We start from the raw sequence: 12,717 nt of genomic DNA, 5'->3' as shown, positions 1-12,717 counted from the left end.
CTTATGTAGAATACATATTGAAATTTTACACAGAACTTATATCTTTCAGCAACAGACTTTAGGGAAAAAATAGCACATCATCTGAATTTCCATGTGTCACTAATATCATTCGATAATGACAGGTAGCATAAGTAGTGGTGTATGTGAAACAGGTTATTGTGTATAACCCCAGTTTCTTTCATCACAACTTCATCAATCATATATATGCCCACAGCCTGGTCTTCCCATGTCCCAAGGCTCAACAGTCTTTTGGGCTAAAAAAAAAAAGAGAAGAGAATGGGAGTCTCATGACACTAGCACGACCCAAACCCTTAAGTACATATATCAATTACCTTCTTCACTTTTTGTAAATTGGCAAGGTGTCAGTATTTACATCCAGAATTTCTCATCTTGTTTCCTCAGTAGGATTTCTATTTTCCACATGATTAACCATTTCTACAGATAATTTTTTAGTGGGTAATTCACCTTTTATTATAACACAAAACTACTTTATATACAAGTCCATCAGTTATATAGTGATTTCCCTCCTCCCAGCCCTACTGGTCTATCAGCCTAATTTCCAGAATACATGAAAAGTAAGGAATGGGAATGATAGATACTCAGGCAGTGCACTGAGAGATTACCATTCGTCTTTTATGCGTTATATGATAGACTGTTGAGTTTGGGGGTGTTTTATGATCAGGAAGGGGTCATGTATGTGATTGTTGGTGTGTATGATAAAGCTAGTTATTTGTTATAACAACTTGGTTCCTGAAAAACATCAATTTTTGGTTCTAAGGAGCATCTTGGAAGAATGGATAAGTACATATTGCAAAGGTCACAGGACAATAAAAGAATGTTTTTGATATTGTTAAGAGAATAAATTCCAGGCAGGTATACAGTCGAGTATCTGTGATGGATGAATGCAAGTGAAACCTATTTTAAATGTCTGCGAATAACCCTTTGGTTGTCTGTAATTGTATAAGGTTTTAAGTTGAAATGAAATTCCTCAAACACACTTGCATGAGAACAAGACATTTCACTTCCTACCTGTTTCTGGTGTTGCTTGTGAATAATATTTTGGGTGTCAACAGTAGTGATGTACCATTCAGTCATTTTTTAAGTAATCTCCATTTTCATAACTCAACGCTTTGCTGTAGATTATTACAAGACAGATTGTGTTGATAAAAAGGAATTTTATTGGCAACTTTGAATTTTATGACTCAGCAAAGTGAAATAGTTTACAATGTAGTTTAAAATCTAGACAAGGATGTAGCTTAGCATTCCTTTGTATTTTGACTAGAAAACAAAAGCAGGCCTTATATTTCCAAGAGAAATTCTTTGTATTTTTACCCTAGTTAACAACAATTATGAATCTGTAATAATTTCTACTGAATTTTTGCAAGTAATTGAGAATCTGCAGCTATTTTTACATAATAGTGTTGTGTAGTGATGATTAAGAATATACAGTATAGTGTAAAGGCTGCATATTCCCAGTTCCCTCCCCCCTTAAATTTATCCAACTTGTTTGTGTATCCATCACTATTTTTATAGGATTATCCATGTTTGCATAGGTGGCACACGTAATACTGCATTTTATGACATCCCACTCCTCCCTGATCTTAATGTTCTACCTGTAGTTTAGATTTGTAGTTCATTCATGTTGGTGTTGGATTGATTTCCCTGCTTTAACAGCACCACAGCTCATGAGTATGTTGTTGTTTAGGAGCAGTGACTTCCTAATCATTTAAATGTAAATTGGTTATTATTGTGTGATGTACAGACGTTTTTATTTACTGAGATTCATGTTTTCATGTATGGAATTAGTTTTAGTAGTTACTTTGCAGTCAGGTCTTTCCGAGTGAAAATGAGATGCAAGTTTTTAAAGGGTAAGCACAATAGGATTGTTGTAGTGCATTAAGAAATACACATCCATTTATATTTTTTAATGCAATTGTCCATTGTCATCTGAAAAATATAAGTGTCATCTATGTATGTGATGTACAGCACATGATATATAAAATTAAACAAAGCATAACATGACAGTAAGAAGTCGCAAGCTGCTTTGATAATTTGTTGTGTATTTACAAGCCTTGTACCATCAATTGTATTTATATTCTGAGAGCTTTCACGGTACGTCCAAATCTATTTGACAAGTTCTTCACTTTATATAAGCAGTCACTGGTAACTGAACAATGCTTGAAGTGACGTATGTGCATTCACATAGAAGTAGGAAAAAAATCATACGTAAAAAAACGCAAAATCTTACAGAAAGATTTAAATCAGATATTTGTCTTTTCAATGTGGTTTTTTTAAAATTTTTATAAGTGTGTACTTCCTTCTTAAAGTTAGGAGGGTTTGATTTAAGTCATGTTTTTTTTCACTGTATATTTCTATGAGCTTTACAGTGTGTTCGAATTTATACTTTCATAAAAGTTTTGTGCTGCCCTTTAAATTGTCGCATTTTATTTTAATAATGGAGCATTCAAGTTCCTTGAGTTGTAGATTTCAGAGTATTCATTTAAGTAAAACCATTGTTTTACAGACGCCACTGCAGTTTGTGGGGCATTGCTCTTTACCAGTAGTCGATTTCCACTCATTTTCTCAAGTTCATATTCATCATATAATTGCTTATTGTATACTTATATGTATTGGAGAAGAAAGGTAGGATCAAAAGGAGCAAGATTAATTTTACTGTACATGAACAGTATCACTTGCCAGTACATATTTGACTAGCATATTCATAAGGAAAGCTGTCAAACAGTAATGAATGCGTCCAGACCTTGGTGTGGGGTTGGGTTAAGGCCTTTCTGAGTGGTCCACTTTAGACCAAATTCACTCACAATAACTTCCGATACTTCACCAATGATACAAAAGGAGTCAGATTTCCATTTGGCTGTTTAGAGGCATTTCTGTTTTCTGACGCATTATATGTTATTTGTTATTAAAAACCATTCTGGTAATGCACTTGAATTGAGTAATTGATGGTTGCAATTCTGTGAAATTCTTATTGTATTCCAACCCCTTACCCCCCAAGTAGTTCAGGGGATGTAGGGAAATCCCTCGATCTTTCAGTTCACCTGTCATAGTTATGTTTACTCCAAAAAATTGTGTGGCATTTAGTGGATTTTCAGTTACAGTATAGTTAATATGTAGCTTTTGTTTTTCATGAACTTAGGTAGGTTTTAAGATGGTTCAGGTTTGACAGTTTTTTTCTGGACAGATTTGTATAGGTATTCTTATTGCACAACTGGGAATTTCAGAATTTTCTCTCATATACACTTTGAAAGTGTACAATGGGTTTTTGAGGACTTGCTTTTGTGTACTTGAGGTTTTGAGAAATCTGTCATGTACTATGTTTTGATCTTTTGAGGCTTTTCTGATGTACAGTTTAGATATTTCAATTACATTTTGTATATAACTGGCACTAGCATGACCTTAAATGGGTTTTAAGTCATGTGTGCTTGACTTTTTCTTTTTGTTTACCAAACTGATATTTTGAGAATCTAATGTTCGCAATTATCTGATAATTTCAATGACATTTTGCTCAAAGTCCACTTTGCATACTGTCATTGCATAAAGAGAGGTTGATTTTTGCTGGTGGAGGTTGAATTCATAACAACCCACTAGGCAGTTTCTTTGTATAAGATCTGCCTTGATGTAACCTAATGGTGGAAATGTGGTTTGGGGGTTCCTTGCTTTATTTTAGTTACTCTTTTCATTATTTGGTTTACTTAAACAACTCAAGTGTATGGGAAATTATTTGCTCATCCTGAGAAACATTCTGTCTTGATATTTTTTTTTTACCCCAGCACCTTTCATGGTTCTGTTTGAAGGATATGAATAAGGCATATTGTCAGAGAAGTCATTCTGAATTGCAAAAAATAAACACTGTTATATTTTTCTGTGTTTTAAATTTTAGCTTTAGGTTCATCCTTGCTGTGTTCATCATGTGGATATTAATAGATTACCACTTTGGGAACTAGCTTTATGATAACTGAAATCTTGTTAGGTAATTGAATGAGAAGGATATGTTTTTGGACAGTTTGTCAGTCACTCATCATATTGCAGACCAAAACTAAAACAATGGATGTTTTAGTTTTGACGACATCAGTCAGTAATATTTTAATATTTTTTGATATTTTTTTTAGTATGTATCACTGTAGTAAGATAAAAGTGCACTGTTTTGTAAATATGTACTTTTCTATTGTAATTGACAATGAGGACACTATTTTAATCAAGTAGGTTTTTCACTTCATTATCTGTTTTGTAGGAGCTTCTCGATTCTGTAGTCAACGGTAATGTAGACCATCAGTCAAAACGACAGAGACTGGATGCCAGCCAGTCGCTTAACTTACCACCTTACAACTTCAAACCGATTCCAGTTTGCGTCAAGTTGCTCTGTGGGGCAGATCTTTTGGAGTCCTTCGCAAAGCCTGGATTATGGAAAGATGAAGATGTAAGTACTGTAACTACATCTAGTAGTGTAATTCTAGTCGATAGATAGTTAAAGTAGATCAAGAGTTCAGTTCCATTTCTTACCAAAACTTGTAATATATTTTTTTCTTTTAGTCCTTTTTATTAAAATTTACTTTACTTTGTACTGTATTTTATACAAAGTACATGTGCTTGCTTATTTGGAGGTAGTTTTTTCTTCTCACTTGAAACTCCAATTGCTTCATGGTAGAGACTTCTAAACCAGCAGTACTGTCAGCAGTACAAATATATGAAGCATGAGAAACCATACTCAGTCGTGCATAGTTCCCAATGTTTAAAAAAAAACTATTTCCTTGTAAGATGATTTAGTTTCAGAAACTGATTTTGTCCTTCATCCAGTCATTATAGTTCATATTAATTATAAAATCAAAGTTGGTTATTTCATTTCCAAATTCCTAAGTGCAGAGATATAATATGTAGCCATATCATGAATTTTCCTGACATGCCTATTTAATTTACAGATTGAAGCACTTGTGGGAAGTACGGCATTGTTGTGATAACTCGAGAAGGGAGCAATCCTTATAAAGTTCATCTACGAATCAGATGTTTTAACTAAAACACCAGGTGAGTCTTGGATACTTTGTAAGATGTACTTATGTACGTATTACAGGTATTCACACATGTTAACTGTGTGGTAAAAGTTTGCATTAAACCATCAAATTCTTTTAAATAATTAGGTTTTTTCTTAATGCACAACAGTCTATTAGCAGATGTTTCTTTACCAAGTTTTGTGTGTACTTATTGTCAGGTATTGTCTTTAACATTTAAGTCAAGTTTTCCATTAATGGAGTTTGGTGTGTCTTGTGAACTTAATGCCTTTGTGTATGCCTAGCTAGACATATTTTAGCTTCAGTTTTTACACAAGTACTGGGAGCATCTGGGCAAAGATGAAGAGCGACCCAGAGGGTAAATCATGCTCTGTGTAAACAAGGTAAAAGGGAGCAAGGGCATTCCTTACATACTTGACTTATGTAGATGAGAATGACTCGATAGTAATTTTGAAGATTTTTTCTTTTGGTACCGGTACATTGCTCACTGTTATCCATTGTACTTATGCTAATGTGACTGTGTCGTAAGAAAAGTATTGAATTTTACTGAAAGGAAACCATTAACTCTCTTTCTTTCTGCTTTCAGAAAAATATACACATTGTGACAGAGTGGATCACGAATGAAGTCAGCTCCACAAAAGTCCGCAGAGCTCTGAGACGTGGGGAAAGCGTCAAATATTTAGTACAGGATTCAGTTATTGATTATATCTACAAGAATGCATTATTCAACACACACAACAAGTGAGTGTGGCTGCATCTAGGCTTCTTTACTCAATTTTTGTATGCAGTTTATCTTATGTTATTATTTTCTTCATTACTGCTTGGTTTTTATTCTTTGTTTGTCATCCCAGGACACACCCCGAAAACGCCTATGATATATTTGGGTGTTTTCCAGAAATGCTCAGCTGTTGAACTGCCTTTTATTTATTAATGTACATAACTGTCAAAGAAATAGTCATAAGAATTTGTCACACTTTATAGATTTGTACTACTTAAACACATGGCAGGTTTATTCAGCCTCTATTCAATACTGTGATCATTGGAGGGGTAATTGTTGGGACTAGTATAGTCATGGTTTTTGTCAGGAAAAAACTGTGACCGATTAAGATGTTGTAGGTTTTAGGTAGTATTTTTACCATTCTTAGTATATTTACCTGTACGTATCATGTCCAAGAGGTGTGATCAGCATTATGGTTCAGTTTATTCAGACTTGAAGGAGAAATGGATTCTCTCCAAGATAGTTATGTAACTTGCAAATTAGAGTTTTTGATCAAATCTGTTCCTAGTATTACAAGAAATCTTGGTTTTGGAGAATGGAAAATAGTATCAAAACGTCAGAACTTTAGAATTTAAATGTTTAAATTGGTTTTTAACAAAAAGGATATTTGGTGTCCTCAAGGAAAGTAAATGTAGACTATACAGGTATTTTTGTCTTGACCATAATACCCAAGAAACATCTATCTGAATAGAAAAAGTTTCACATAGCACAGTGGTCAGCTTGCTCAAATAAAGTCATAAAGATTTTCAGTACAGTGTCATTGGTCAACTTTTAATTTTTTAATTTTCAGTCTTATAAGTTTTCATAATATTTATGCTTATTTTGCAATTGTGTCGTAATATTTCCTCCAATTTTATTGCTTTTGTGAGACTTAAGTATAATTCTCTTACCATTTTTTTTTCCCTTTCTTTTTTTTTTTTTTTTTTTTTTTTTTTTTTTTTTTTTTTTTTTTTTTTTTGTTTTTTTTTTTTTTTTTTTTTTTTGTCAGTTAATTTGGATATCAAAATGTGTAACTGCATATGCCTTCTCATCACAGGAACGAAATTAAAATTAAATCAAAATATGAAATTGAACAGTAAATTTATGTTACGTCTGACTACAAATAGTATGAAGAATAGCTGTAGGTGTTGTTAGTGTGATAATAGAGTATTAAGGAAGATTAACTTACATAGAACTAAATGCATCATCAGTATTAAGAGCCCAGTAAATTTTCCACAGCTGGCCAGCCTGGTGGTTATGATTACAATTTCCTAATAGTAATAGTCTTGATAGTTCTGGGTGTTTTTTATGCCCATATGTTTATATGCAGTAGTACATAATTGATATTATAAGGCATTATGATAAGCTCATCTTCATATGTTCTGATTAAAAGGATTATAAATGAATTTGTAAGCAGGGAAGAAAGTTCCTCTGACTCATGATTGATGCAAGGAAGAAAGTTGCTGTAATGACAGTCATGGTTGAAAGCCAATATATTTGGATTATTTTTATCAAATGGGAAGTGTGCCTTTTTATTGGTTTATTGGTATTAGAATAATAACAGCAACAGTTTTATGATTTTCAGATAAATAATATTGAGTTGATGTATTACTAGCTGCAGTAGTGTTCATTTTTAAGTGCGGTTTTGGGCATGATTATTTACATTTATTTACTCAAACAAATATGCTTTTAGTTTTCTGAAACCATAAAGTGCCTCTTGATGAGCCTACCCCCTTAAGAGGATTTAAAAATTAAGGTTCTTTAGAAAGCTCAATTTTACAAGGGTGTTTTGTTATACGGTATTTAAGTGACAAGTAACTTTGATATATATTCTAGTTTATAAACTGGCTGTGCCGTAACAAGAAATCAGTTTTACTTCTTTTTTTTCAACTAAGATATTGCCACCTCATGAAGGAAATGTTGTCAGAAAGTAGGTTCTCTTTTTTTATTGATATGTGATGAGCATGGAAAATTCATTGAAATAAAGTATCTTTGTTAGTTTTCATTTTATTCCCCTTTAGTTTTCCCCTTTTCCATTAACTTTACTTTGCACACTATGGCTTTTAAATACTGGCTGAGCTCAAGCTTTTGAAAGTTTAAACCTTTAATTATATTCTCTTGAAATCTTGTATTTATTGATGAGTAGTGTGGTAATACTTCAAAATGCAAGGTCAGTTGCCAGTAATATAATTCCTTAAAAAAGTATATTGGAAATATGCAAATATATTTTTTTCAATTTAAACAGTATGTTTTGAGACCTGCAGTTATTTGTTTAGTAGCTTAGTAGTTACTCACATGGAATCATTGAGAAATCCCACCTACCTGCATCAATAATTTGATGTTTTTTATAGATATGCTGAATTAAATGTTTTAATTTGAGAAAAAGTAATTTTGAACAGTACCCTATAGTATATATATTGGAATCTGGGATACATAACTGAGAAATTGTTAGTTGTATTGAAGTATGTTGTGGAAAAACTGAGGCAGTTTTTAAACCTATCTGGAAGTCTTATTTGTAAACCTTTCAAGATGCATCGTAAGATATGTAAAATCTTAAAAGTTGAAAATGTGTAAGGTCCAGTATTCCCAAAATGACAGTTTAGTGGAGTACAATTGTGTAATTTTGATATGTTGATAAAAATACTTAAAATTAAAATATGAGATATAGAGCAGGGTATCAAACTTCACTTGATGTAGGCACTGGTAATTGAACAGCACCCACAGAATTCAACATTTCACTTGCTATATTACTGTACTACAAAAGTTCTACTAGCAGCATAGTTCACAAGTCTCTTTTAGACCTCTTAGATGTTTGCTCATCAAAAGTTTTATAGGCAAAATGTACCCCCTTTTCCACATTCTTTTCCTTCACATGTATGCAACTTATATTCTCACTTTTGTGTTTTTCTTGTATTATTTTTAGTAGCTTTTTGGAATTTCTTTAGGGTACATTTTCAGGAAGGGCACAAGATAACTGGTAGACAAAAAATAAAGGGAATCAGAATTGAACACTGTAATTAGATAGTCACTCTCATAATAACATAATATAATAACATCCGAAACACAATAACTTTATTTCATTATACATATGATACTTAGCTATGAATCACTCATATCAGTCAACAGTTACTTTACAACAACTCAAGCTATAGTAGATTCACATCAACCGTGCATTTGATGTTTAGGCCAGTCCCTTACAACGCTCCTGATTGGTTGTTGATAAGTCAATCACAGGGCTGGAAGCTCTCGGTCGCTCTCGAGGATTCACATAGGAAAGATGTATGTTCCACCTCTCCTGAAAGACATATACCTCAAGAGAGGTGGAACATAGATCCTCCCCGTGTGACCTCTCGAGAGAGACTGAGAGTTTCCAGACCTGTCATTGGCTTATCAACAGCCAATTAGGAGCGTCGTAAGGACTGGCCTTTGATATCAAATACACGGTTGATGTGAATCTACCATAGTCTGCAGGGTTACCAATACTGTACCTTCATTGCATTTTCGTATGTTAATACTAATCTTATTTAACTTGAAGAATTGCTCTGCTATTTCTCCATGGGATGACTACATTATAAAACAGATTATTTTGGATCTTGGTTTATGCATAATGATTGATGCAGATACAGATAAACTTTAGTAGAAAATGAGTACAGTATCAGGTATTTAATTGTGGTGGAAACATATTAGGCCCAATGAAGTCCTTTCTTTGCAAGTAGTATGCAATATAAGGGATGAAGGTGAATAATGGATGTATTCAGAAATTATCTCATGTAGGCAGTATTTTACAAGATCTTTGCATTTGTCATTTTTTAAACGGAACAAGCTATTACTTACATTGTCTTACTACATGTAAAATTTTGTGTATGGTATTTTTTTGTGAAATGCATTCTCATGAATCTTAATCAGAGTAAAATTCCTTGTTACCTGGTTCATTCAAGTTGGAGCAAACCAGGTTATCACAGTATGTACAGATAATGAAAAAACAAACTAATTTAGGGGAAAATAGAGATCAGGCATATTTTGTTTGTTGAAAAAAAAATTAAAAAATTTCAGTCATATATTGAGATACTGTTATGCTGAGATACTGTAAAAAGAATTAGAAAAAATTTAATTACAAAATTATGTTAGAAAGAAGTGACAGGTTATGATTTACGTAGTATGATACTCGAGAAATGACCAAAAATACTGTAATATCTAACAGCTTTTTTCCAATTTCCAAAAGTAGATGGATAATTTTGATCAAGTGTAAATAAATCCCACTGCAGTGAATACCATGTAGCCCATATAAAGTATTTATTTTACTCTTAAATATCCTTGTACTCTATTTACAATTATTACTACAAATCTTATTAATTTAGATGGCTTAAATAGACAAATCTTAAATAATATAAACCCATATTAGCACCAGTAGCCTTCTTTTTATCACTTTAAAAATAGTAGAAAAATTTTCGTATATATTTTGTGTATAGCCCCATTTCATCCCAAATTATTGTATTTTTGAAAAAATGTTTTTGTAGAAATATTTTCCCCTCTTTATATCAGTGTTAAAGTGACACATCTGTGGAACATCTGTAATGTCTTCTTGACATATGTTATCTTTGACTACTATTAGTATTTACAGGAACTTGTACCCTTAAGAGGGGTAGGACATTGTTTCTATTATTCACAAATGTTCTCTCTTTGCACGCTCTCTTCTGGGACCCTTCAGCAGTAAGTATTTCTATTCCCCGTACATGTTGACCCCTTCCCCTAATCCTGACACCGATGTCCTCCTTCCACCCCCAAAACTTCACGCATAATCAGGGTCACGGTCGCTCTCGAGGGACTTTACTCGCTTCTCGTCAGCATCCTATAAGAAAAGTAGTGTTTTTTTAGTGATATGGAGGAGGATTCCCCGGGGGGATCAATCAATGATCCCCCACTGTGCCAACCCACTCTTCCCCACATGGCAAGAGTTATCCAGGCATGGCAATTCGGTAATGCAGAAAACTCATTCTCATTTAGAGGTAGGTCCTGAGGCCAAGGATAAAAGTAAAGCCCGAGGAGAGGCTACTGATACTAGGCCAGCGGACCTCTTTGACACTTCTGCCAAATTAACCCCGAGTAGATTTTTCAAGAATGTTTTCCTTTGAGAGATACCAGTAATATTAAAGATCTGCCTCACCTAGACACCTCCCTAGTTTAGATGAAGTAGAATTATCTTCAACTTTAACGCCTGACTATTTGCAAGATAAAATGATAGCAAAATCTGCCCCTCAGTCACGTTGGAACATCACCATCCACCAACAAGTTGTCTTCAATGCAATCTTTTATACTTTCGCCAAAGAAAAGTCCAGTTAAAAGTAGCCCGATACCAATACCTAAAAAAACCATTTTCTTCCCATAATAGATCAAAATCAAGTGTTGCATTAAAACCTGAAAAGACTTTTGAGTTGACTCGGTCTGCTCGAGACGATATATCTCTTTTACAAAGAGACACCAGTTCTATGTCACTCGGCTCAAATATTTATGAATTGTTATCAAAAACAACTCAGGTCTCACCAAGTCACACAGAGATGTGTTTGACTTATATGCCAAAAAAGCCTGAGGCACCGTCTTCCTGGGAGCGATCTCGAGGTCACAGTCGTAATGAGCATTTATTTACGTCAAGATCATTAGAAAGACCTTCCACCCCTAAGCATAATAAGCACTTATCATCTATACACAAAGTGTCTTCTCTTCCCCTTCAACATACTAGAGACAGGTCTCCAAGTCCTATTCGTAGTCAAGGACCTTGGAGATTAGAACGGCAAGCTGCACAATTTCATAGAGAGAATACTTATGATTTAAAAGATTTGGAAATAGGCAAATTACGTAGAACCTTAACACATGAAGAAGAGATTAATCTTATATTATCAGGTGATCCCAAATACTTAACAAAAATGAAATCTCCTGACAGTTTTACACCGCCTGAAATTGGAGAGCCAGACGGATGTTAAATTACAATAGCTATGAAATGAAATTTTGACTTTCTTGTTTTATTATTATTGCTTGTCTAGTTGTGATTTCCCTCTATGTTTTAGGGTACTATTTTTGGGTTACCCAAGTTGTCGCTTCTGTTCAGCTTCTTGATGTGCAAAATTTTCAGAGAGTTTAAGTCATTACATTTAGGTGTCATTCTTGATAGAAACTTAGTATAATTAAGAATACCCTAATTCAAATACTGTACATGGATTATCCTTTTACTTAGATGTGGGTAAAGCATACCTGGTATGGCAGTAGCCTTTTTAAAGCTTGTATTGTCATGCGTTTGTTGACTTTTGCTACTAGTTTTATGATACATATTCATTTCTTATAGAAGGGAAATATTTTGTGGCTGCAGCCTAAACCCATACCCCTGATATGCCTTTATGTGAGTCTAACCATAGATTTACCTACACTGAAATTCCAACTTCTCTCCTTAGTAGTGCTTTTCTTGCTGTTGTACTTGAAATTGCCTTCCGAGTGTGAAGTATGCCTAAACGTTTTCCCATTGCAAATTTCTTTCAACTAATTTGCTAGTTAGCTTGACCAACTGCTTTCTACTTAAATAAGTCCAAAATCTTTTTATTGCTTGGGGGCTTTTATTGAAAGCATGTAGGGTCTACTTTTTGATTGAAACAGAAATGAAGGCAACACGAGAAAAAAAATTAAGAATCGTGTATACAAATGTCAGTTCATTTTACTCATTACTAAATGGTTCAGAGAATATAAGTATCATCTAAAAACTCATCTCATAATTATGTTCACGATAAATAGATAATTTGTGGAGCACAGTACTGTAATCTATTTAGACCCAATGTTTGATGAGAAGCTGCTACAAATACAGTTACCTTAGTACATAGTTTATATTTGAGCTAAATAGCTCTGAGGTTCTGGGGAGGAGCATATATAATTCAGTGGTAATTTAACAAGAAA

General features: G+C 33.6%; 1 pseudogene; it reads left to right on the top strand.

The window, feature by feature from the left end:
- Positions 1-11,774, top strand: part of LOC135219891 (uncharacterized) — an 87,044-nt pseudogene extending 75,270 nt beyond the window's left edge.
- Positions 11,775-12,717: the final 943 nt, after the last annotated feature.

The sequence above is a fragment of the Macrobrachium nipponense genome, chromosome 1, assembly GCF_015104395.2.
Source record: "Macrobrachium nipponense isolate FS-2020 chromosome 1, ASM1510439v2, whole genome shotgun sequence".
Lineage (NCBI taxonomy): Eukaryota > Metazoa > Arthropoda > Malacostraca > Decapoda > Palaemonidae > Macrobrachium > Macrobrachium nipponense.
Note: the sequence above shows the minus strand (reverse complement) of the source record. Positions and strands in the feature narration are given on the sequence as shown.